The sequence below is a fragment of the Bos taurus genome, chromosome 13, assembly GCF_002263795.3.
Source record: "Bos taurus isolate L1 Dominette 01449 registration number 42190680 breed Hereford chromosome 13, ARS-UCD2.0, whole genome shotgun sequence".
Taxonomy (NCBI): Eukaryota; Metazoa; Chordata; class Mammalia; order Artiodactyla; family Bovidae; genus Bos; species Bos taurus.
The window spans coordinates 64,130,486-64,157,717 of record NC_037340.1 but is presented as its reverse complement, the minus strand read 5'-3'; the positions used below and the strand labels follow the sequence as shown (position 1 = coordinate 64,157,717).

The window sequence follows — 27,232 nt, the reverse complement described above, 5'->3', positions numbered from 1 at the left end:
ATATAAGTGATCCATGCCCTCAAAATCTCAACTTTTCAATAATCTCACTGTTCCTCACATATTCCTCCAACTTCTCCAAAAATCTCACATATTCCTCCAACTACTTTTTTCTGTAGCTATCACATACATCATCGTTCTATTTATTTATTTTTTAAATAATGTTTGATTTATTTGGCTGCATTGGGTCTTAGTTCCCTGATGAGAGATCAAACTGGGCCCCCTGCATTGGGAGCTTGAAGTCTTAACCACTGGCCACCAGGGAAGTCCCTCACTGTTTTTAAAAGTAAAAACGGGATTATGTAAGTCGAAGTGTCTACAACATCTTTGTTTTTTTTTTTTTCACTTACCTATATAACATGGACATTTTTTCATGTCAATATCAAGATATATAGATTTACCTGATAATTTATAATGATTCATCATAGTTCATTAAACATTTTAACTGGTTTCCTATTGATGGATATTTGGGTGGTTTCCAATGAAGTTTTGATTATCCTTGTCCTGATATCTTTAAATGTTTGAGTAACACCTGTGGTCATACCAACTCTCCTACGTTGATGTTACAGGACCTCCATGCAGCAGGTTTTGGGGGGTTACATGGGCATCTTGGGGTCATTTTATTTCTTAAATATACAAATAATGATAGGACAGCTTTGAATAAAAGACTTGTCAAGTGGAACAATTCTTATTTATCAAACCAAAATTCTGATATCTTGGAAAGTCTGCTTCCTCACTCAGTATATGAAATATCATATTTTATTTCATGAATATTTTCTTAAGTGTCTACTCTGTGCCATACACTGCCTGACGCACTGGGAACACTGATGAGGAAGACAGACAAGGTTTGCCTGGACGTTATTTTCTTAATTATTTTTACTTTATTCAGGTTTTACTCTCTTGATCTACCATCAGTTCAGTTCAGTCGCTCAGTCACGTCCGACTCTTTGCAACCCCATGAACTACAGCATGTCAGGCCTCCCTGTCCATCACCAACTCCCGGAGCTTGCTCAAACTCATGTCCATGGAGTCAGTGATGCCATCCAACCATCTCATCCTCTGTCGTCCCCTTCTCCTCCTGCCCTCAATCTTTCCCATCATCGGGGTCTTTTCAAATGACTCAGCTCTTCTCATCAGGTGGCCAAAGTATTGGAGTTTCAGCTTCAAAATCAGTCCTTCCAATGAACACCCAGGACTGATCTCCTTTAGCATGGACTGGTTGGATCTCCTTGCAGTCCAAGGGACTCTCAACAGTCTTCTCCAATACCACAGTTCAAAATAGAAAGCATAAATTTACTTCATACTGAGAAGCTAACTTTAGCTGACTATGAAATAAAGAAAAAATAAACTTGGAAATTTAAAGAATTTTTAAGATATTCTCTCCAACCTAAAATAACTCCAGGATATACCCATTTACTTCTTAAGTTGGGTATTTTAGGTATTTCCTTCATATCTTAGTTAAGATACGAAGCTTCCTGACTTCAAAACTTACTATACGACAAAGTTACAGGAATCAAAACACTGTGCTACCGGCAGGAGGATGAATACATCAATGGAATAGAATTGAGAGTTCAGAAATAAACCCATCTACCTATGATCAATCTATCTTGACTTTTCACAAGGATGCCGAGATCATTCAATGGAAAAAAAATAGGCTCTTCAACAAACTATGCTAATACAACTAAATATTGACTGACAAAAGAATGAAGTTTGGCCCTTAACTCACATCATATACATAAAATAACTCATAGTGTATCAAAGAGCTAAATGTAAGACCTAAAACTATAAAACTCTCAGAAAGAAACACTGAAGTAAATCTTCATGACTTTGGATCTATGACAAACAAAAGCACAAACAACGGAAGAAAAAAGTAGGTAAACTAAACCATCAAAATTTAAAATTTTTGCCCATCAAAGGACACTTATCAAAAGAGTGAAAAGACAACCCCCAAAATGAAAAAGATGTTTGCAACCAAATACCTGATAAAGGGGACTTCCCTGGTGGTTTAGTAGCTAAGATTCTGTGCTCCCAGTGCAGAGGGCTTGGGTTTGATCCCTGGTCAGGGAACTAGCGGCCTCCCTGATAGCTCAGTTGGTAAAGAATCCGCCTGCAATGCAGGAGACCCCGGTTTGATCCCTGGGTTGGGAAGATCCCCTGGAGAAGGGAAAGGCTACCCACTCCAGTATCCTCGCCTGGAGAATTCCATGGACTGTATAGTCCATGGAGTCAAAGAGTTGCACACGACTGAGCGACTTTTCACCTCACAGGAAACTAGATCCCACATGCTATAACTAAGACCTGGTTCAGCTCACTTCAGTTCAGTCACTCAGTCGTGTCTGACTCTTTGCGACCCCATGGACTGCAGCATGCTAGGCTTCCCTGTCTATCACCAACTCCCAGAGTTTACTCAAACTCACGTCCATAGAGTCGGTGATGCCATCCAACCATCTTATCCTCTGTCGTCCCCTTCTCCTCTTGCCTTCAATCCTTTCCAGCATCAGAGTCTTTTCCAATGAGTCAGTTCTTCACATCAGATGGCCAAAGTATTGGCGTTTCAGCTTCAGCATCAGTCCTTCCAATGAATTTTCAGGACTGATTTCCTTTAGGATTGACTGGTTTGACCTCCATGCGGTCCTAGGGACTCTCAAGAGTCTTCTCCAACACCACAGTTCAAAAGCATAAATTCTTTGGTGGTTAGCTTTCTTTATGGCCCAACTATCACATGCATACATGACTACTGGAAAAACAAGAGCTTTGACTAGACAGACCTTTGTCAGCAAAGTAATGTCTGCTTTGTAATATGCTGTCTAGGTCTGTCATAGCTTTCCTTCCAAGGAGCAAGCATCTTTTAATTTCATGGCTGCAGTCACCATCTGCAGTGATTTTGGAGCCCAAGAAAAGTCTGTCACTGTTTCCATTGTTTTTCCATCTATTTGCCATGAAGTGATGGGACTGGATGCCATGATCTTCATTTTTTGAGCATTGAGTTTTAAGCCAGCTATTTCACTCTCCACTTTGATTTTCATCAAGAGGCTCTTTAGTTCCTCTTCACTTTCTGCCATAAGGATGATGTCATCTGCATATCTGAGGTAACTGATATTTCTCCTGGACTGAGCAATCATAGTCCTAGGTATAAATCTAGCAAAAATTATACATGTGTTTACTCAAATACATAGGCAAGAAGGTTCAGAGTAGTACTATTAAAAGTTGACCTACAGTGAAAACTGAAATGCTCATCATCAGTAGAAGGGATAAATTGTGCCAAATTAAAATAAGGAACTGTATGTAGCAATGAAATGGAACCAACTACAACCACCTGCAACAATATAGAAGAATCTCAAAAGCACAAAATTGAGCAAAAGAAGGCAGACTCAAAAGAGCACATTTTATATGCTTCCATTTACATAAAATTTAATACCTGATAAACCTAATCTATGAAGTTAAAAGTCAGAATACTATTTACCCTCAGAGGTGTGGAAAAGGAGAACAAACGAGCTTTTGTGGGGCTCAAATGTTCTGTTTCTTGATTTGGATGTTAGTTGGACATCCGGTCCCATCACTTCATGAGAAATAGATGGGGAAACGGTGGAAACAGTGGCAGACTTTATTTTGGAGGGCTCCAAAATCACTGCAGATGGTGACTGCCCCCATGAAATTAAAAGACACTTACTCCTTGGAAGGAAAGTTATGACCAGTCTAGACCCATATTAAAAAGCAGAGACATTACTTTGCCAACAAAGCTCCGTCTAATCAAAGCTATGGTTTTTCCAATAGTCAACTATGGATGTGAGAGTTGGACTATAAAGAAAGCCAAGCACTGAAGAATTGATGCTTTTGAATTGCAGTGTTGAAGAAGACTTTTGAGAGTCCCCTGGACAGCAAGGAGATCCAACCAGTCCATCCTCAAGGAGATCAGTCCTGAGTGTTCACTGGAAGGACTGATGTTGAAGCTGAAACTCCAATACTTTGGCCACCTGATGCATAGAACTGACTCATTGGAAAAGACACTGATGCTTGGAAAGATTGAAGGCGGGAGGAAAAGGGGACAACAGAGGATGGAGGTGGTTGGATGGCATCACCAACTCAATGGATAAGAGTTTGGGTAAACTCCAGGAGTTGGTGATCGATAGGGAGGCCTGGCATGCTGCAGTCCACGGGTTGCAAAGAGTAGGACACGACTGAGCGACTGAACTGAACTGAACTGGACATGTGTGTTCATTTTGTGAAAAATCATCAGGCTTTACACTTATGAGTTGTGTATTTTCACGTCTTTATGTTATATGCTAATATAATGTTTAAAATTTTCAGAATATTTTTGAAATCAGGTTTTATAAGTCCTAGAATATTTCTCCCTTTTTTTGGTATCTTCTTGATACTCTTTCATTTTTTTCGATTGTGTATTCTACTTTTCAAAATTTTTATCCCTCTTCAAGACACTTTATTTCCTATTGTCTGAAAACTGAATTGATTTCGTAATAATAAGGCACATTACTGCCATCTACTGGTAAATTACCACAATAAAGGTTTACATTACAGTGTGTACCAGTGAGTGGCATCCACTTACATGTGATATCCTCCAGTAAGACACAACTTGCTTAACCAAATGTGATAACCTTGCCATTTGGCACCATCGTGATGAATCCCACAGACAGTAGCATGTTGATGCTCTCTAGTAGGTTTTAGTCTTTTTTTTTTTTCTGTTTGATGTTGTTCTTAAAGACATGGTTCTAGTGTTCACTATCAGTCTTACCACTGCAAAGCTTAAGCCCATTGGACAAACATGAAAATAGATGTTCAAAAAATGCCGATCAAAGTAAGTCAGAAAGAGAAAAACAAATATCCTACATTAACACATATATACATGGTGGTTGTGGTTTGGTCGCTAAGTCGTGTCCGACCCTTGCGACTGCATGGACTATGTAGCCTACCGGGCTCCTCTGTCCATGGAATTCTCCAGGCAAGAATACTGGAGTGGGTTGCCATTTCCTTCTCCAGGGTACCTTTCCGACCCAGGAATTGAACCCAAGTCTCCTGCATTGCAGGCAGATTCTTGACCGACTGAGGTACGAGGGAAGCCCTAACACATATATATGGAATCTAATAAAATGGTACTGATGAACTTATTTGTAGGGCAAAAGTAGAGATGCAGACATAAAGAACAGACTTGTGGTCACAGAGTGGGAAGGAGAGAATGGGACAAACTGAGAGATTGGCACTGACATATATACACTACAAAGTGTAAATAGATACCTGGTGGGAAGCTGCTGTATAACAAAGGGAGCTCAGCTCCCGGCTCTGTGATGACCTAGCTGGGTGGGATGGTGGGGTGGGAGGGAGGCTCAAAAGGGAGGGCAGATATGTATACTTATAGCTGATTCATGTAGTTGTACAGCAGAAACTAACACAACATTGTAAAACAACTATCCTCCAATTTAAAAAAAAAGCCAAATTGTTCACCTCAAAGAATAATTGATTTGCTTTCTCTTTACCTATTGGACTTCCTTGGTGGATCAAACAGTAAAGAATCTGTCTGCAGTGCAGGAGACCCAGTTTTGATCCCTGGGTCAGGAAGATCCCCTGGAAAAGGAAATGGCAATCCACTTCAGTATTCTTGGCTGGAATTCCATGGACAGAGCAGCCTGGCAGCCAACATACAGTCCATGGGTCACAAAGAATTGCATACGACTGAGAAGGTAACGGCAACCCACTCCACTACTCTTGCCTGGAAAATCCCATGGACAGAGGGGCCTAGTGGGCCTCAGTCCATGGGGTCGCTAGGAGTCAGACACGACTGAGCGACTTCACTTTATTTTTTCACTTTCATGCATTGGAGAAGGAAATGGCAACCCACTCCAGTGTTCTTGCCTGGAGAATCCCAGGGACGGTGGAGCCTTGTGGGCTGCCGTCTATGGGGTCGCACAGAGTCGGACACGACTGAAGCGACTTAGCAGCAGCAGCAGAGCATCTGACACTTTCTCTTTATCTAAATCTGAATCCAGAACAGTCCTGGATATCTCAGGGCTGCTTTTCTTGCTCAAAGAATTCTATGAAACAGCCTGATAACCTCTTCAGCGGCCTCAGGTAGTCTGTTGCTTATTGAGGCTATCATAAGTGCTAGTCACTGTTCTAAACATTTTGTATCTACTAATTCATTTTGAAGTGAAGTGGAAGTGAAGTGATGCTTTTGAACTGTGGTGTTGGAGAAGACTCTTGAGAGTCCCTTGGACTGCAAGGAGATCCAACTAGTTCATCCTAAAAGAAATCAGTCCTGAATATTCATTGGAAGGACTGATGCTGAAGCTGAAACTCCTATACTTTGGCCACCTGATGTGAAGAACTGCCTCATTGGAAAAGACCCTGATGCTGGGAAAGATTGAAGGCAAGAGGAGAAGGAGACGACAGAGGATGAGATGGTTGGATGGCATCACCAACGCTATGGACACGAGTTTGAGTAAGCTCTGGGGGTTGGTGATGGACAGGGAAGCCTGGCATGGTGCAGTCCATGGGGTCGCAAAGAATCAGACACGACTGAGCGAATGAACTGGACTGAACTGAAAGTCACTCAGTTGTGTCTGACTCTTTGCGAGCCCATGGACTGTAGCCCACCAGGCTCCTCTGTTCGTGGGATTCTCCAGGCAAGAATACTGGAGCGGGTAGCCGTTCCGTTCGCCAAGGGATCTTCCCCACCCAGGGATTGAACCTGGGTCTCCTGCATTGCAGGCAGATTCTTTAGTGTCTGATCCTGTAAGGTACCCTTATTATCTGCACCTTACAGATGAGGCAATTGTAGCACAAAAATGTTAAGTTATATTACAGGCTATGATACTACAAAAATAGAGTTTATAGTCTTTTGGGAACAAAAACCATGTAAGGATTTAAAAACAAAGGGAAAAAGTACTTCGGACCCTGTGGGACGAGTCATTTTTCTCCTTTTGGTCCAAGTTGTATCATCCTTAAGATAAGAACTCCAGATTTACCTGAAGTCACACAGCTAATAGGGGCTTCCCTTGTCGCTTAGTCAGTGAAGAATCTGCCTGCGATGCAGGAGACCCGGGTTTGATTCCTGGGTCAGAAAGATCCCCTGGAGAAGGAAATGGCAACCCACTCCAATATTCTTGCTGGGAAATCCTACGGACAGAGGAGCCTGGAAGGCTACAAAGAGCCGAACACGACTGAGCCACCAACAGTTTCAGCTTTCTTTTTCAGGGTCCTCGTATGGAGAATCACATAGTAGTTGGTCTTTGGTGACTGACAAGGCTAATGTTACATTGTATGTGTATGCTGCATTTTGTTTATCCATTCATCTGACAGATATACAGCCTGCTTCTACCTTTTGGCTATAGTGAATAATGCTGCTGTGAACATGAGTGTACAAATATCTGTTTAAGTCCCTGCTTCTACTTTGTTGGGGTAAATATCCAGAAGTAGTATTTCTGGATCAGATGGTAATTCTATATTTAACTTTTTGAAGTTAAAATGATAACTGTGGTGGTAAACAGGAATACAGGTAAAAATGTACCAGGTGTACACTTAAGATGTTTGCATTTTCCTGTATGTAAATCATACTCCATTTTCTAAAAGAATAAAAAGCTTAAAATTTTTTTTCCAGGCTCTTGTAAACCCTCTTGGTGTTAATTTCTTGGGCTCAAGTGTCCAAGGTGCCCTTTTGGCTGCCTGTGGTTCTCTTTTATTTTTCTCTGGCCTTTAGGGTCCACCACCATTCTCAGGATTCACACACAACAAATATTTACTGGACATATGCTCTGTGCCAGGCCCTGTACTATGTGCTGAGAAAACGGTGGTAAACAAGATGGATAAACTCTCCCTCCTAATGAGGTCACCAGCCTCGAGAAGACAGGTGATAAACGACCTAATGAGTCCTATTGAGAACAAGCAAGAGAACTTGCCTAAAGAATCCTCAGAGAAGGTGTCCTTGGGGTAGTGATGTTTGAGCAGGGATCCGAAGGCTGACAAATTATCTAATGAGGAGGGGGAGCACACCAGATGGACCGATCAGCATGTGCAAGGATCCTAAGAAGGAAGGAAGTACAGAATGTGGAGATCAATGTACTTACAGTCCAGAGAGAGTTAAAGAGTGCTAGGAGATAAGCCTGGCGATATGGGAAGGGCAAGAGTGAGACATCTATTTGGCCTTTATCATAAGAGCACTGCTGCTGCTGCTACTGCTAAGTCGCTTCAGTCGTGTCCGACTTTGTGCAACCCCACAGACGGCAGCCCACTAGGCTCCCCCGTCACTGGGATTCTCCAGGCAAGAATACTGGAGTGGGTTGCCGTTTCCTTCTCCAATGCATGAAAGTGAAAAGTGAAAGTGAAGTCGCTCAGTCCTGTCCGACTCTTAGCGACCCCATGGACTGCAGCCTACCAGGCTCCTCTGTCCATGGGATTTTCCAGGCAAGAGTACTGGAGTGGGGTGCCATTGCCTTCTCCATTATGAACCATCAAATAGTTTTAAATAGAGGAGAGACATGATCAGATTTTTGACTTAGAAATATTGCTCTGACAGCAGGGTGGAGAATAGGTTGGAGGGGAGCCAGGGAGAATGTGGACTGGCCTTAGAGGGCTACTGCACCACTCCAAGCACATAGTGTGTGCTCAATAAATATATTGGTGGAATGAAACGACTCTGATTTTTCTTAGATGAGACCAATATGCCTGAGCTGTATAATCAGCTAAGAATCCCCTGCTTATCTATCTAACAGGATGCTTGTAATAGACCCTTAACTCCCATTTCACAGATGAGGAAGTTGAAGTTGAGACAAAGGAAAATTACACAGCTATCGAGAGTGAAAGCCAGATCTGAATCCAGGCCTTTAGGACAGGCATCAAGCCCAGTGCTTGGGAGGCCTCCCTACATTTAGGAAGAGGGGGAAAGGGCCACACTCTCTTGTACCCACTGAGTCTGCTAGTGTCACAGTGATGGGACTTACAGGCAGACATCAGTAATAAAGGCTAAAGATGATCTTTATCATCATTAGCATTATTAGATACTATGTATCAGGCACTGTGCCAAGGGCTTTCCATGCTTTCCCTAATTTCCTCTTTGCAAAGACTATTATTATATCCATATCTCAGGTGCATAAACTGAGGATTGGAGAGTTGACTTGCCCAAGAACACTCAGCTTAGAGGGTTCCCATACGGCTGTGCAGTGACTCCAAGATGGGAGCAGCAGCCACTGGCAATATTACAGCTCCAGGAGACAAACAATCTCATATCCCGGCTCCGAGCTCTGCACCCAACCGAGCTGGCGCGCGCTCGGCCCCGCGCGCTCGGGGACGTTTGGTCACGTGGCCAAGGCCCCGCCCCCGCCCTGCCCCGCCCTCTCCCGCGCTCCCACCCTCTCTCCCTCCCTCCCCCTCCCTCCCCGACCCGGTCCGGCCCATCCCCCTCCCCGCCGGCTCCCTGAGGCCCAGCCGGGTCGGGCTGCGGGCGGCCGGGCGCCGACGGCCGGATAGACGGGCGCACGCGAGGACGGACCGACAGACACACGGAGGGCCGCGGGCACGCACGGCCCGGGCCGGTGCTCCGAGGCCCGCCCGGGAGGGCCGGGGCCGCGCTCAGGTGAGCTGACGGCGACGCGGGCCCGTAAGGGGTGGGCCCGCCGGGCGTCCGCGGTGCCGGCCCGGCTGGCTCCGCGGGAAGGAGGCGCCGCCCGGGCCCGACGCGGGAAAATGGCGCCGGCGGACCGTGGAGCACGGCCCCTGTGCGGTCCCGGCCCGTAGCCGCCCCGCCCGCCCGCCGCGCTCGTGTCCCCGTCGCCATGTTGGGGAGCGGGCCCGGGGCCTGCGGGCGCGGGCGCTGGGGACCGCTGGGGGCCCGGCAGTGGTGGGGAGGGTGCGGGACTCGGTGTCCGGGAGCTGAGGGAGTGCTGAGCCGGCCGGGGTCTGCACGGGGTGGCGCTCCAGGCCTGAGGAACTGGAGGGAGTCGGACGTGGGGTCGTGGCCGGGGTCGCCGAGAAGGGTCGCTGGATCCAAACTGGATCGGGACCGGGATCCGTGGGGCTTGGGGAGCAGGAACTGGAGCTGGGTTAGGTCGTGGTCCATGTTCAGGACCCCAGGCCGGCAGGGCGCGGCGGGGCGTGGGATTTGAGCCCAGGCTGTCAGGGCTGGGACAGTTCTTTGCGGGGGGCGGGGTGGTGGTGGTGAAAGGGTTGATTGGAAATGGGTCCCTTTCGGTACAGAGGCGAATATCAGACTGGTCTAGTCGTTAGAGTTGCGGAGCAAGTCCGTGTAACTCCCAAGGGACTGAGGACGTATGTGCCCCCAGGATCCTGCACTCCGCATTGGCAAGAGCAACAGAAAAAGTAAGGCTTTGATGAAGAAGAGAGAGAAGGGGGATTGAGGTTTGGGTGCAGGAGCTGGCCAGCAAAAGAATGCAGAGTGGAACTGGTTGGCAAGAAGAGAGAGAGCCTTCATCAACTTAGGGAGTTTGTGTGTGTGTCTTTAAAAGGAGGGACCCGGCTGTTTGTGGGCGGTGACCCAAGGTGTCTTCCTAGGAAGGGGACAGCCCACTGTTTTTTAAGAGCCGTGTCACCTGGGGAGGTCATCAGAAAGGCGTTATTGAAGCCGTGAGAATGGTAAAGGATTAAATGTGTGAAAACTGCAAAGGCCTTAGATCTTGTAGTGATTTCAGATTATGTAGTTATTTTAGCTGAGACTCAGAAAAGTAAAGTTGACTTCTCAAGATCTAACCAGTAAATGGCAGAAGTAGTACTAGAACTCAGGCCTGTTGCCTCCTTATTCAACACAACCGCCTTAGAGGAATTTGCCAGGCGGGCGAAAAGTATTAAAAAGTCAAGTATGGCAGCATATATCAAAGAACTACTAAGTAAGTTCTTTTTGTATTGAGTTTGTCAGTACAAAAACTGAGGGGGATAGGAGAAAAGTATAGATAACTAGCTATTTGGTAATCTCTAGTGTACTTCTGTTTGTGCGAAGAAGTTATCTTCAGAATCTTTTTGACTTGTATCTTTAAATAGAGTCTTAAGAGATGCTCCTTCTTTGCTAGGTGTTTACTGTACAGCAAAGGGACACAAAAAGCCTGAAAGGTAACAGTGAACAATGGATCTCTATCATGACTGTAATTAAAATTCGATCATGATAGAAGAGTTCAAAGTCCCCATGGGCTATGAGAGAATTCTCAGTTTTGTTAGAGTTGTCCCAGGGCCCCATATAATCAAAAAAGACTTTCAGCAAAAAGGTTATGAAGATGTTCATCAGATCAGATCAGATCAGTCGCTCGCTCAGTCGTGTCCAACTCTTTGCGACCCCATGAATCGCAGCACGCCAGGCCTCCCTGTCCATCACCAACTCCCGGAGTTCACTCAGACTCAGTCCATTGAGTCAGTGATGCCATCCAGCCACCTCATCCTCTGTCGTCCCCTTCTCCTCTTGTCCCCAATCCTTCCCAGCATCAGAGTCTTTTCCAATGAGTCAACTCTTCACGTGAGGTGGCCAAAATACTGGAGTTTCAGCTTTAGCATCATTCCTTCCAAAGAAATCCCAGGGCTGATCTCCTTCAGAATGGACTGGTTGGATCTCCTTGCAGTCCAAGGGACTCTCAAAAGTCTTCTCCAACACCACAGTTCAGAAGCATCAGTTCTTCAGCGCTCAGCCTTCTTCACAGTCCAACTGTCACATCCATACATGACCACAGGAAAAACCATAGCCGTGACTAGACGAACCTTTGTTGGCAAAGTAATGTCTCTGCTTTTGAATATGCTATCTAGGTTGGTCATAACTTTCCTTCCAAGGAGTAAGCGTCTTTTAATTTCATGGCTGCAGTCACCATCTGCAGTGATTCTGGAGCCCAGAAAAATAAAGTCTGACACTGTTTCCACTGTTTGCCCATCTATTTCCCATAAAGTGGTGGGACCGGATGCCATGATCTTCGTTTTCTGAATGTTGAGCTTTAAGCCAACTTTTTCACTCTCCACTTTCACCTTCATCAAGAGGCTTTTGAGTTCCTCTTCACTTTCTGCCATAAGGGTGGTGTCATCTGCATATCTGAGGTTATTGATATTTCTCCCGGCAATCTTGATTCCAGCTTGTGTTTCTTCCAGTCCAGCGTTTCTCATGATGTACTCTGCATATAAGTTAAATAAACAGGGTGACAATATACAGCCTTGACGTACTCCTTTTCCTATTTGGAACCAGTCTGTTGTTCCATGTCCAGTTCTAACTGTTGCTTCCTGACCTGCATACAAATTTCTCAGGAGGCAGATCAGGTGGTCTGGTATTCCCATCTCTTTCAGAATTTTCCACAGTTGATTGTGATCCACACAGTCAAAGGCTTTGGCATAGTTAATAAAGCAGAAATAGATGTTTTTCTGGAACTCTCTTGCTTTTTCCATGATCCAGCGGATGTTGGCAATTTGATCTCTGGTTCCTCTGCCTTTTCTAAAACCAGCTTGAACATCAGGAAGTTCATGGTTCACATATTGCTGAAGCCTGGCTTGGAGAATTTTGAACATTACTTTACTAGCGTGTGAGATGAGTGCATAGCAATGATATTTTTAATATATGTTTAGTATCCTTATTCAGCAACATGATTCATTTGTTTTGGGTCTATCTAATGCAGGAAAGCCTCATCTTGTCTGTACCATGGGCCCGTTTTTTGTTGTTCAGTCACTAAGTTGTGTCCATCTCTTTGCCACCCCATGGACTGCAGCATTCCAGGCTTCCCTGTCCTTCATTATCTCCCAGAGTTTCTCAGATTCCTGTACAATGTGTTGATGATGCCATCCAACCATCTCATCCACTGTCGCCCTCTTCTCCCCCTGCCCTCAAATCTTTCCCAGCATCAGGGTCTTTTCCAGTGAGTTAGCTCTTGGCATTAGGTGTCCAAAGGATTGGAGCTTCAACATCAGTCTTTCCAGTGAATGTTCAGGATTGATTTCCTTTAGGATTGACTGGTTTAATCTCCTTGCACTCAAAGGGTCTCTCCAGAGTCTTTTCCAGTACCACAGTTGGAAAGCATCAATTCTTCGGTGCTCAGGCTTCCTTTCGGTCCAACTCTCTCTGTACATGACTACTGGAAAAACTATAGCTTTGACTAGATGGACCTTTGTTGGCAGTCTAGCAAAGCTTATGGATCCCTTTCAGAATAATATTTTTAATTGCATAAAACAAAATACATGGGGTTATAGAGAAACCAATTGTATTGAAATGCAGTTACTGCAATATACAAATTGTGATGTAATATAGATATACTTCTTTATCAGCAAATTAAGAAATTAGATCTAGTGGTGGGTCTGATAATTATATCAAATGAACATAATTCTTTAAGATATCTGCAATAACTATAATATGATATAAAGATATCTGTGATTACAGTAGTAGAATCACAGATCTGCTAATACAAGAATGGCTTACTGCCTATGTTCATATTTGAATAAAATGGTAACTTCAATTAGAAGTTAGTGAAAATAAAGTAATTTTTTTCCTGTCCAAGTTCACAGCCCCTCCCCCCCTTCCCCCGGAATTCTGTCTGTGAACTCCCATCTGTGAATCCCAGGTTAAGGAACCACAAAGGATGACTTCCATTCAACAGACATTTACTGTTCGCTGAGACATCTATTTATATCATCCATTATGATAGGCTGTGAGGAGTCACAGGTCTTTAAGGCAGGATAGGGTCTTTTCACTTTGGATATTCAGTCCCATGAGAGAAGTGAACATGTCAATAGTGACCGTTCAGGATGTTAAATGCCAAAGGAGAACTGTCAGGTTCTTAGGACACAGGTAGGCAAGTCTCTGCTCTAGGATCAGGGAAGGCTTTGGAAATAAGTGAGACTTGAGATGTGTCCTGAAGGGTAAAAGAGTTTGCCAGATGCAGAAGAGAGAAGAGCTTTCACGCAAGGACATACATTTTCAGGGAATGTAATTGAACGTGTCTGCAGCATAGTGTGTGTGTGTGAAAGAGTGGTTGGAGATGAGACTGCGAAGGTTGTTTGGAACCTGGGTTGAAGGACCTTGCTAAGGAATTTGGACTGAATCCTTGGCTTTTAGAGAGGCATTCAAGGCTTTCAAGGAGTGGAGTTACGATGAGGTTTAATTTTTAGGAGATAAATGAATGTGTTTTGGAGGGAGGATGGATTGGAGAGCAGAAAAGAAGTAATGAGGGAATGAGGGCCTGAACCAAGGCAGAAGCTGGGCACGTTGAATAGAGTTAGAATTTTCAAGTGTTGATATAATTACATTGTGAGTGATGAGCAAGAAGGGGAATTTTTTAGATTTCTAGTTTGGGGTGGCAGTCAAAGAGGTTTAAAAAAGGAGTGAAAGGAAAATGAGTGTGGATTGCTGCAGATAATAAGGAAAAAGGTTTTTTTTTGTAGAATAATACTTTTGGAAGCCAGTGCACAGCTGTCAAGTGTGATGTCGTTTATTGCTTAAGAAAATCATGTGTCAATAGACTGGGAAAGTATTCCTAGAGTAGGGAAATCATAACTATCAATGTCAGGTCTTGGCAGACTGTGGCCCATGCATCAAATCTGTTCCACCACCTGTTTATGTAAATAAAGTTTTATTGCAACATCGGCACACTCATTTACATATTGCTTTTGTCTGCTTTCATACTAGCAATGGCAGGTTAAATAGTTGTGACAGAGAATATATAGCTCACAAAATTGAAAATATTTACTTTCTGGCCCTTTACCAAAGATATTTGCCAGTTCCTGATCTGTGTGTCTGAATGTTGGACATTAAACTTCTGATTTACCATCCAGTTCTTATGTGATGAAGAATAACCATCTTGGCACCGTCTTTCTGGCCGGATTCCCCATGCTCTGTGTATCTGCAGCATGACATAGATCCCTGAATATTTTATATTGGTCAGTGGTGCCATGGTTTACTGTTTTGGGGTCCACTGTGTGACAACCGGTTCTTGCCAGGTTTTTACAGTTTTACAGACCTTCCTGGGGCCTGTTTTGTCATTTTTTTCTATTGGGTTGTCTTTTTCAAAAGATTTCCTCATATTTTTTGATTATTAATCCTTTTGTTGATTATATGTATTGCAGATATCATTTCCTGGTTTGTTGCTAATGTTTTTATATCTCTTTAAGTTGTTAAAAAGTTTTGAATTTTAATCAAGTTTATCTTTTTCTCTCCCAAGATTTTGAAGCTATTCTTTATATTATCTTTTTGCTTTTATGTTTGGATCTCTTATCTGGAATTGACATGTGTGTGTGGTGTGAGGTAGAGTCATTTCATTTTTTCTGATGTACAATTAATTATCCCAGCATCATTTATTGAATGGTACTCTTTCTTCATACTGTGAGCTCTTTTTGGTGAAATCTATTGAAGGCCCTGTTTCCAGCTCCATTGTTTGTGAATTGTGTACCTTGGACACGTTGCATAACCGCTTTGTGCCTTGGTTTTCCAATCTTTAAAATAAGGAAAAGAGAGTTGTTGTGAGGATTAAGGAAGCTAATTCTTATAACATGTAGAACAGAGTGGCATCTAGAAAATGCTCAATAATGTTAGCTATTACTTATTATTTAGCATTGTTCATTTATGATTCCTAGGCAAGAGTCGAGCTCAGTATGCTCGACTCAGTTGTAGATTTTATTCAGTTTTCAGATTGAAAGAGAATGGCTGAGATGCTAAGTATTTCAGGAGATGCTTCCAGGTGGCTGCTTAATTTTAGCTGCTGCCTTAGACTATCTGCTGGAGTGGAACTCCTCCCTGTAGTTCTTTGCAGTTTTTAGTACTCTCTTGTTTTGTTCATTTACTTTATCCCCTACAGGCATTTGGTTTTCTAGTTCTGACTTTATCAAAGTTTTATATATTACTTCTCCCAAACTAATAAGGGACATATCGAGATATTGTCAGGATGGCCAGAAACTGACAGATGAGTTTGCTGCTGCTGCTGCTAAGTCGCTTCGGTTGTGTCAGACTCTGTGCGACCCCATAGACGGCAGCCCACTAGGCTCCTCTGTCCCTGGGATTCTCCAGGCAAGAATACTGGAGTAGGTTGCCATTTCCTTCTCCAATGCATGAAAGTGAAAAGTCAAAGTGAAGTTGTTCAGTCGTGCCCGACTCTTAGTGACCCCATGGACTGCAGCCTACCAGGCTCCTCCGTCCATGGGATTTTCCAGGCAAGAGTATTGGAGTGAGTTGCCATTGCCTTCTCCATAGATGAGTCTGGGGGCAGGTAAAAACTAAATTCCATTTTAAGATTGAGTCATTCTTAGTCATAATGAATAAATTGATCATTGAAGTTAAAAAAGATGAGATGAAATTCAAATCATTGAATATTTAGGCATCTACTATGTGCTGGATACTATATTAGAAATTACCACATTGGTAATAGAAAATAGCTGACCAGCTTTATGAAATACTACAGAAGAGATCTTTTTACTTGTGATAGGGAGCTGTTTTCCAAGAGAGCATTTATTTGGATGACAGAGAGGAAATACAGGCATTTATTTATTTGTCAGCAAATTGAACCCTATCATGTACACTGGTCTAGAACTCTGCAGAATACAAGGATAAATTTAGCCAGGATTTGTGTCATGTGGAGTGTATATATAATGTGTTATGGAGCTGGGCTATCGGAGGATGGTACCTGAAAGAGAAGACCTTTTAAGCAGGATTGCCAAAAATGTTTAGGATCTTACAACTTGAAGATGAGACAGTATTTTTCCAGGCTGAGGGAAAGCATGAATGTAGAGATGGGTGTTTAAGAGATAGTAAAGAGTCTAGTTTGATTGGAGAACAGGATTGTCACAGGAATGTTGTTAAAGTTGAGGCTGGAAGTGGAGATTGAACAACAGTAATAATAGTAGAAGTAGCTCTCATTTTTCGCATGCATACCATTTGCCAGATAATGTGCCAGGCATTTTACAAGCGGCATTTCATTTTATCCTCACAGTAACCCTTTGAGATAGGCACTAATTTTTAATCCCCTTTTTGTAGATAAGGAAACTGAGAAATAGAACTAACAATTGATAGAGAATGAGTCTAGGCAGTCCATTTCCAAAGCCTGTGTTCTTAATCTCTGCATACTATACATAGAAGGCTTTGAATTCTCTTCAGTTTGAGGCTGAGAAGTTTAGAATTGATTAAGTAATGGGAAGTCATCAAAAGTGCTTGGCTATGCAGTGACATAATGAAATCTGTACATTGGGAAAGTAAGCCTGGTCATAAAATACAGGAGCAGCAAGGTGAGAAAGGAGAGAGATGGAGGTAGTTTCCTCTTCCTTCCTCACCAAATTGGTTGTTCCTTAAGGGCTGGGACTATATCTCTCCTTTCCCTCAGCTCTGGTGTCTACTTACTGTGTTGTCTGTCGCATTTATTTATTTTTTAAAAATTTATAATCTTTTTCTACTTTACCTTGTTCTAAAAAGGAGCTCATTGAACATTTGCTGAGTTAATTAATAAATGACTAGAGGTATATATAGATGTGTACATAAAGAGAATACTATGGTTTTGTTAGAGGGAGTAAATGCAGCCTTATAATTTGGTGATAGACTATATTTTATATAGAGAGCCTACAAAGTGAAAGGCCAGAACTGCTTCTTTTTTAACTTGTGAAGAATTGTATATTCTGTTTCAGTTAGAATATTAACACTCAGTTAATGTTAGCTATGTCAGTTAAAAACCCAAACTCATAGAAACAAAAGAGTAGAATGGTGGTTGTTGGAGCCAGGAGATGGGAGAAATGGGGGAGATTTGATCAACGGGTATAAACTTAAAAGGTGAATAAGTTCTAGGAGTCTGACGTACAGCATGGTGACTATAATTAATAGTACTGTGGTATATATTTGAAAGCTGCTAAGAGAATAGATCTTAAGTGTTTTTACCATACACATAAAAAATGGTAATTATGTGAGGTGATGGTATGTTAACTAACCTTATTATAATAGTCATTTCTCAATATATATTTGCATCCATCTCATTGTACTTCTTAAACCTATACAATATTGTATATCAATTATATCTCAACCTGGGAGAAAAACTACGTCAGTCTTAATAATATTAATGATCACCAAATTCAGAGGGTATTCATATTTTAAATAGGTATTTGGTTTGTATTTAGCATTAATCAGCTGCAAGTCCTCCCATACACAAAGAGGCAACAAAAATTGCCAAAAACCAGCTCCTTTACTGATATTGAACCTGTTGAATATTAGTACATTTATGTATATTTTCTTAAGACCAGACTGCAGTCTCACTCAGGAAGAAATAACTGGTTGCAAATTTGTGAATCAGATGCCTGTTTTGGATTTTACTCAGGGAAATTGGTCAAAAGATTAAGTCCCTTGCCATAAATTTAAATGTGACATGGAAGTAAGGCTGTGTTCTTTCTATCAAATACAGACTTAAAAATTCAAACATTTTGGAGAAATTCAAAGACACAGGTTAACTGCCAAATACCAGTAAAAGTAGGAAGATATTAAGTAAACCAGCATTTGACTAGATCAATTACAAATCAATAACATTCTTTTCCATTGTGGATATCAGCCATCAGTAGAATGTACATATACATGCATGCACATATCTAAGTGTAATATATATTGATATAATTAACATAAGTACGTTTGGATCTAGGACCGCTTCCTAAAGAAAATGAATCTTCATCTGAGGTTTTGTGTAACTCTTCAGTATATATGGGGATAACTCATTCAGACGTTTTACAATCAGAATGATTATGTATTGAGAAAAAGTTAATTATGAAAGTCAGTATATGCTGACTACCTACCACTGTTGAGGTCTGTATATAGTTGATTTGTTAGCTCCCTGCCTTTTAGGAAACAAATTGATCTGGGGAAGTGATGTGAACATAAATAAAAGAGGGGAAAGTGTGTTTTAAATGAAATAGTAAGTGCTATGGGAACTCAGGAGAGATTACTTCTACTTGAAGAATCAGGGACCGCTTCATAGCAAAGGTAGTGTATTTGTTTCCTAGGGCTGCCATAACAAACTGCCACAAACTGGGTGACTTAAAACAAAAAAAATTTATTCTCTCACAGTTCTTGAGGCTAGAACCTGAATGCAAGGTGTCAATGGGGCTGTGCTCCCTCTGAGACTTGGAGTAGAATTCTTCCCCTTGCCTCTTCCTGCTGCTAAGTTGCTTCAGTTATGTCCGACTCTGTGCGACCCCATAGATGGCAGCCCACCAGGCTCCCCCGTCCCTGGGATTCTCCAGGCAAGAACACTGGAGTGGGTTTCCATTTCCTTCTCCAGTGCATGAAAGTGAAAAGGGAAAGTGAAGTCGCTCAGTCATGTCCGACTCTTAGCGACCCCATGGACTGCAACCTACCAGGCTCCTCCATCCATGGGATTTTCCAGGCAAGAACACTGGAGTGGGGTGCCATTGCCTTCTCCATTACCTCTTCCTAGCTTCCATCAATTCTTGACATTTCTTGGTTTGCGGCTACTTCACTCCAGTTTCTGTCTCTGTTGTCACATAGCATTCTACCTTTGTGCCTCTGTATCCAGATTTCTCTCTTATAAGGGCACTAGTCATATCGGATTGGGGGTCTACCCCATCTTAACTAATTGCATCTGTAGTGATTCCAAATCAGGTTACATTCTATGGTACTCAGGGTTAGGATTTTAAATCTCTTTGGGGAGATGAGATTCAACTTAAAACAGGTGGCATGATACAGAAATATTAAAATTTGCTAATTAAATGGAAGAGTAAAACTAGAATGAACTGAGTTAAGGAAAGAAGAACTAAGGGAATGATGGACATAGTAGATTGTAAGGAATATTTGGGAAATGAGATAAAGAAGTCTGGTTTGCTGGTGTACTGAGGAGTTGTGAGAAGATGAAGGCAGAGTAAATGCATTGAGGTCCTAGATACCACATCTCAGATATTTGAGTGCTGCTGAGTGGGTAGTGTGTGGGAGCAGGATAGCCCTTGCAGAGTTTTGAAACGGTGGATAACTAATTCAGACTTTGGATAATTAATTCAAGCTTTAGGGAGATTTCTGTGATCAGGTGAACTTGGATAAACAAATAGTTAGTGACTTAACACACTCAGTCTCCCTCATTTGCCCATGCCAGTAACTTTGCACTAGGACAGTCCAGAAATTCCTCATAGGCAGAAAACACCACCACAGCACACGAGGATTTTACTAGCCTCTTGATCAGTCACCTGTGGGCATTGATACACAGCTGCATTTTTAGGGTCTCTATTCTATTCAGAAGCCTCTCTTTGGATTTATAATCATGTTGTTATTCATTTTTCCTTCAGAATCACTGATTTTCCATCCTATTTTTTGCCTCTTGATTTTTCTCTGAACCATTTTCAGTTTCTTTCCATGTCTTTTAAAAACATCTGACTAATGGAAAGAACTGAGGAAGATTCTGTACTATCCAAGCCAGTGATATTCTTTTCTGTATCCTTACAATGATAGTTCTGTTGACTTTTGTCCACAGTAGGACTGTGGACATTAAATTATGACTATTCATTCAAATTGTGGTCAACAGCCGTGCTCAGGTGCATTTCCTTCTTTGTGCCCAGGCATTTCTTCCTGGTTCTGTATTTGCATCGCACATATTTTCTCTAAGAGCATGTGTCTTCATGACATTTTAAAAATTATGTTTAAATATTACAAACAAACATAACTTCCTAGTCATCATATGCATACAGTCTTTTCATATAGTTTTTTATAGTCTTTCATTTGGCATTATATTGATAAACTTTTCTACATGTCAACATAGTCATCATTTTTAATGAATCTGCAGTAAAGTTTAAATACTCTCTGGTTATTTGGCATTTGGATGATTTCCAGTTTGTTTTTATTTTTTATTTGCAATTCTAAATTATACCACTGACCTGATGTGAAGAGTTGACTCATTGGAAAAGACCTTGATGCTGGGAGGGATTAGGGGCAGGAGGAGAAGGGGACGACAGAGGATGAGATGGCTGGATGGCATCACTGACTCGATGGACGTGAGTCTGGGTGAACTCCGGGAGTTGGTGATGGACAGGGAGGCCTGGTGTGCTGCAATTCATGGGGTCGCGAAGAGTCGGACACGACTGAGCAACTGAACTGAACTGAACTGAACAGCTTTTTATCCTCCCCCCCATTTTTTTCTTAGACTATATTTCCTAAAATAATTCAGTTCGGTCTAAGGATATCACTTTTTCGCTATATTGTTAGATTATTCTTTAGTAAACTACCAGTTTATACAGTTCTACTATAGTTAACAGTAGATTTTATCATTTTTTTCTTCTACTGTAATAGTGATTGAGGCCTCCCTGATGACTCAGTGGGTAAAGAATCCACCTGCAATGCAGGAGACACGGATTTGATCCCTGTATGAGGAAGATCCCTGGAGGAGGGCATGGCAACCCACTCCAGTATTCTTGCCTGGAGAATTCCATGGACTGAGGAGCCTGACAGGCTACAGTCCAAAGGGTTGCAAAGAGTTGGACAAAACTGAGCAACTAAGCAGGCTTACACACGTAATAGTGATATATCACAGTTTTGTGGGATTTTTGATATTTTAAATGTTTTATTATGAAAAAAATTTCAAACATTCCCAAAAGACCCTTCCAGAAATAGTTCAATGAACAATTCAGTATGTTGCCATACATTTACTAATATACTTCTTAGGTTAAACCTTTTTAAAATAAAGACATCATAATAGTATGCCTTTAAATACTTTAGCATGCATCTCTCACAAATAAGAACATTTTCCTACATTATTGCAACACCATTATCACAGGGAACAAAATTATCAATAATTCCTTAATGTTTCAAACATTAAGTTTCTATTTGTTTCTCCAGTTGTTTCTATAATGACTTTTACAACTGACTTATTTGAAGTGGAATCAATTTAAGAACTATGCATTGTATTTGTATTTGTTATTTTTGTAGTCTTTTTTTTTTTAAATCTGAAGCAATTCCCGTTTCTTATCTGCTCTCTCACCTCCCCCTACCCTCCAAGGCATTGATTTGTCGAGACCTGAGCATTTTTCTTGTTTGTCCCACATCCTGAATATGCCTGTTTGTTTTCTTTGTGGCATTTAACTTGTTCCTTGTATTTTCCTCAACTGGAAGGTTTAAGACGTGATTAGATTGTAGCCTAACATTTTGACAAAAATATTTAATACATTTTTTTACATCGCATCATATCACGAGGTGCATAAATGTCTGGTTTTCCCCTGTTGATGTTAACTTTTATCATAAGGTTAAGATTGTAACTGCCAGATCTCTCCTGTGAAGTTGTGTTTTTTTTTTCTTTTGTGAGTAGAAAATGTGTTTTTTATTTTTATCATTGATGAGTATTTTTTAGTCTTGAGCTAGTTTTTCATTCGTTTGACCGTTTGTTCAGTGTAGATTTGATACTTTCCTTTTAAGTTTGTACTGTGCATTTAAAAATTTTATATAGTGTAACAAAGAATGATGCGTTATAAAAGATAAATTTCAAGTTTTAAGGTATAGCTTAAGTCAAATATAATTTAACCAAGAAAAACCTTACAGATTGCAGATATATATACAGTAGGGGACATTTCTTTGACAGAATCCTGTGATGTTTGCTTTTTAAAAATCATTGTAAGCAGGCAAAACTAAGAAGCGTAAAGCTCTGGAATAAAACAATTTCTTTTTCTTTTTGAAAGAGAGTTAAGTCCTGAATTCATAAGTTGTTTTACAAACCCAGCCCCCAAACACTCAGAATTTATTTTTGTTTCTTGTACTCTTGAGTTTTTCATTTGGCTGTCTTTATCAACTTCGCCAGTTCTTTATCAGCTTTAAATAGCTATTCTGTGTATTTGGGGTCTTAACCCCTTTTTTGTCACATGGTGCAGATATATTATCCCGGTCTCTCAGTTGGCTTTTGACTTTGTGGTTTGTTCGACATATAGACTGTTTTAATTATCTAATCATGTCTGTCAGTCTTTTTCTTTATGATTTCTAGGTTCATGTCTTGGTCACCACCATTCCACTGAAGTTAATAATTCTAATTTTTTTTTCTATATTTTTGTCTTGTTAATTTTTAATTTTGTATTTCTCATTTTTGCAACTTGGGCAAAAATTTCTTTGTTGTTTAATATAGATGAGCCTGTTTATTGTGCTATTGAATTTCTTCTCTTGATCAAAACTTCTTTCTTCATTGTTTAGGGATATAATTATTTTAAACAATCTCTCTTGATTTTGAAGAAATGCTTTTCTGGTTTTTCCAAGTCAATTTGGATGCTGTACCTGTGTTTGAAAATAATAGTGTATTCATCTAATAACAATTCTGTCTGCAGGTTTGTCAAGTATATTCTGGGTCATCAATTATGATGAAATGGTAGCTACAGAACTCGAAAGCTGATCTAAGGACTTCAGTGTTTGATTTTTAAAAGAACGTGACAATTATAAGGGTATAAAGCAAAAAAAAAAAAAGGCCTGACAAAACTGTCTTTGAATACATTTTACTCTCCTTTCTGTGGGTTCCTCATCTGCAGATTCAACCAGCCAGAGATTGAAAGCATTATCCAGAAAGTTCTGAAAGGCAAGACTTGAATTTCTCAGGACTGGAAACTATTTACCTTGTATTTACAACTGTTTTGACAACTGTTCACATATCAGTTACATTGTGTTAGGTATTATAGGTAATCTAAAGATGATTTCTAGTATGTGGATCAGATGTGCTGTTATATGCAAATACTACATCATTTTATATGAGGGACTTGAGCATCTGTGGATGTTGGTTTTGAGGGGATGGTCCTGGAGTCAATCCCTCATGGATACTGAGGGATGGTTGTATGCTAAGATAGTGGAGAAAAAGAAACACTGGCAGACTCTTAGAATGATGGTCTAAGGACTTTTTGTAATTTAGAGCCCAGATTTCATGATTTAACAGTTTCTTGTTAGAAACTTAATAGAGAAAGAAAGCCATTGTTCTCTAAAAGTTGTTTTCCAACACTTTCTTAAGGCAGGGCAACGTTCATTATCATTATATAACATACTTTGCTGCTGCTTTTAAAATGAAGTATTTCTTTTGAAAGAAGTGTCATACATGAAATGAAAGACTTCCCTCCTACTGAGAAGCTTTGGACAAATTATTTACTTGGGCCTTAATTTTTTTTGTGTGTTCCATGAGGGTATTGGACTTGGGGCCCTCTGATGTTGCTCAGAATCTTGTCAAGTTATGTTTAGGGATTTTTTTTTTTTTAATTATTACTTCCTACATTGTAAGATTTGGTCAACATTTCAGTGTCATTTGTATATTACAGCATGGATTAAAAGACTAGAATTTTTTTTTTGGCCTCGAGGCAGGCAGGATCTTAGTTTCCCAACCAGGGATCGGATTCATGCCCCCTGCTTTGGAAGTGTAGAAGCTTAACCACTGGACCACCAGGGAAATCCTCTTGCACAGTTTTCTGACTGAAGCTTTATTCTGAATGAAAGAATGTAGTGGTTCACTATTAGAACATGATGTATAGTGTAGTTTTTTTCTAAATTTTACTTTTTCCTCTTACCATGGTATCTAACAAGATGGGAAAACTCTCGTTGAGCCTCTGACTTACTCTGCTGATTATGCTCAATTAAAATTATTAACTACAGTTGACCTTTGAACAACATGGTCTGACTGTGCCAATCCACTTATATGCAGATTTTGTTCAGTAAATACCTACTGCAGTGCTACACATCCATAGTTGGTAGAATCCATGAATGTAAAACCACAAATATGGAGGGCTGACTGTAAACTTATACTCAGATTTTTGAATGCTCCTGGGACCAGAGCACCTAACTCCTGAGCTGTTCAAGGGTCAACTGTATGTATCTGTGTTAGTTTAGGGATTTCAGATTTTGTATTTCACATATTTTTCCCACAAATATTTATTTTATTATGAGGCTTCATAATTACACATATGTTGCATCTGTTCTTTTATGAATACGAAATATAAGAAAATGAAAAGACTTGGAGGTAAAGATTGTATTTCACAAATTTATCTTTTGTTTCTTATACTATTAATAAAATGTCAGGATTGAAATTTAGATTTAATGTTAATATTCCCTAATCTCTTCAGTCGTCTATTATGCCTACAAAGAGCAAACCAGGAAGTTTACGGTAGTGAAACGCCAGTCTCCTCAGCAGGAGTTTTGTTCATTTTTTCAGGGCACTGCGTTTCTGTGATTTGACTGGAGGTTTACGTAAGTTTTCCCTTGGGAGCCCTGGACTGAGGAACAGGAAACATGTAAGAGTTTTTATAAGAATCTTATGAAATGATGTAAGGAGGATAGAATTGGATCTTACACTAGTTGTGCCATGGCAAATTGTCTTTGACAGTTTATATTTAACTGTGTATTAATACAATTTTAAAAATGCCTTATCTTGAAACATTGAAGGCTATGTGGTTTAAAGGCCAACTTAACTTTTAAAGCGGTAGAGGTGTAATATCCAGACGTAGGCATTCATGAAAATCTTATTTAAATTATCCATTCCACAATTTTTTTGTTTCTTATATAGTAACTTCAGGAGCAGGAATCTATTTAGCAGAGAGCCTGGTACATAGTAGGTGATTGGTAAAGGAAGGTTGAACAAATGCATCCGTTGAAAGTATTCAAATTATAATAGATAGAAATTATGAAAAAAAAATTACGAGGGACTTCTTTACACATATATTTTCCATTTAAAAAACTGTCTTGTGTTCTTTAAGTCTGAAATGATTTCAGAACGTAAAGTTTAACTCATGCAAAAAAAGTCTAATGGTGATGGTGGTGGTAAAGTAGTGAGGATATTGTCTATATTATTTGCATCTAGACAACAAACCTAGGAGATTTGTATTTTACACAAGCTGAAGAATATACTTGTGTTTGGAGAAGGAAGTGGCATCCACCCCAGTACTCTTGCCTGGAAAATCCTGTGGACAGAGGAGCCTGGTAGTCTACAGTCCATGGGGTCTCACAGAGCTGGACGCGCCTGAGCGACTTCACTTTCATGAGGCAGATGACCTAGGAATTCTAGGATTCTTATTTTACAAAGCTACTTAAAACATTTGAGTAGCGAGATTATTTGTTAAAGTGAAACCATGTGTTTGTTGTTGTGTGTGCATGTTTGGTCATGTCTGATTCTGCGATCCCGTGGACTATAACCTGCCAGATTCTCTGTCCATAGTATTTTCCATGTTAGAATACTGGAGTGGGTTGCCATTTCCTACTCCAGGGGTATAAATACTCCTTGAGTTTTTTTAAACCTAGAAGGAACCTGTAATCCTCTGTAGTTCTAGCTTAGTGATCCATCCTCTCACTTTATAATTTAGGAATCATAGGGCTTCCCAGGTGGCACAGTGGTAAAGAATCCACTTGCCAGTGCAGGAGGTGCAGGAGACCACGGGTTCTCTCCCTGGGTCAGGAAGATCCCCTGGAAGAGGAAATGGCAACCCACTCCAGTATTCTTGCGTGGGAATTTCCATAGACAGAGGAGCCTGGCCATGGGGTCACAAGGATTCAGATGTGATTGAGCACACACAGGCACAGAGAGCTTGCACCCTGCCCCAATTCGCAGAACTTTATGGGAAGGTCACAACTAGAACTTGGAGCACACTCATCCTGCCATGCTCAACCTAGCTCTTTTTTCATTCTGTTACCCTGTGTTTCACAGTTGTGAACCCAGGACATCTGTGTTTTCCATTTGTTTACTTGTTTGTTTTTTGCAGTTGTCATTTGTAATAATTTTTTTTCAGAGAATAAGTAGGAAAGTAAATGTTAAATTTAAAAGTTGAATATTATTAGCTTATTGACAGTTTTACAACAGAACGAGTAGGAAAATGACTTGAAGGACTAAGTCAGTAGCTAACTACATATGTGACCTAGGGCAAATGTTGTAACCTCTGTGAGACTGTATCTGCTACCTTCTTAATTAGAATCCTTCAGGGCTTCTGCCCAGAACAAATATATCTGGTTTTTCTTTGTTATTGTTTTTTTTTTTTTTTAATATTTGTCACTGAAAGTATAACACAATACAAAGTGTACAGGTCGTAACGATAGTGAATTATAAAATGAACATACTGGTATACCCATTGCTGTTGTATTTCGAAAAAGCTTCCTTGGTGATCATAATAAGCTTTCCTTTAAAAGAAATCACTGGACTTGTGGCTATAGGTAATCTCATGTTTTTTACAACTCTTTCTAGACTGAAATTAGCAGAAACGGGGTAGAGAGAAGGAATTTGTCCAGTCACAAAAATTTGCTTTGAATAGGTTTATTTTGATTATATTAAGTCTTGTCTTTCTGATGTTTCTCTTCTTCCTCTTTGCCCTTTTT

The 27,232-nt window shown here is 40.8% G+C and overlaps 1 protein-coding gene across 9 annotated transcripts in view; it reads left to right on the top strand.

The window, feature by feature from the left end:
* Window positions 1-9,397: 9,397 nt before the first annotated feature.
* Window positions 9,398-27,232, top strand: part of NCOA6 (nuclear receptor coactivator 6) — a 96,384-nt gene continuing 78,549 nt past the window's right edge. For 7 of the 9 annotated variants that reach the window (XM_025001199.2, XM_059893026.1, XM_025001201.2 and 4 more), the window contains exon 1: window positions 9,398-9,577. The gene's annotated coding sequence lies outside the window, so the exon portion shown is untranslated. Of the gene's footprint in view, window positions 9,578-25,085; window positions 25,165-27,232 lie in introns of all 9 variants that reach the window. The other 2 variants (XM_025001198.2, XM_059893023.1) reach the window with 1 other exon arrangement.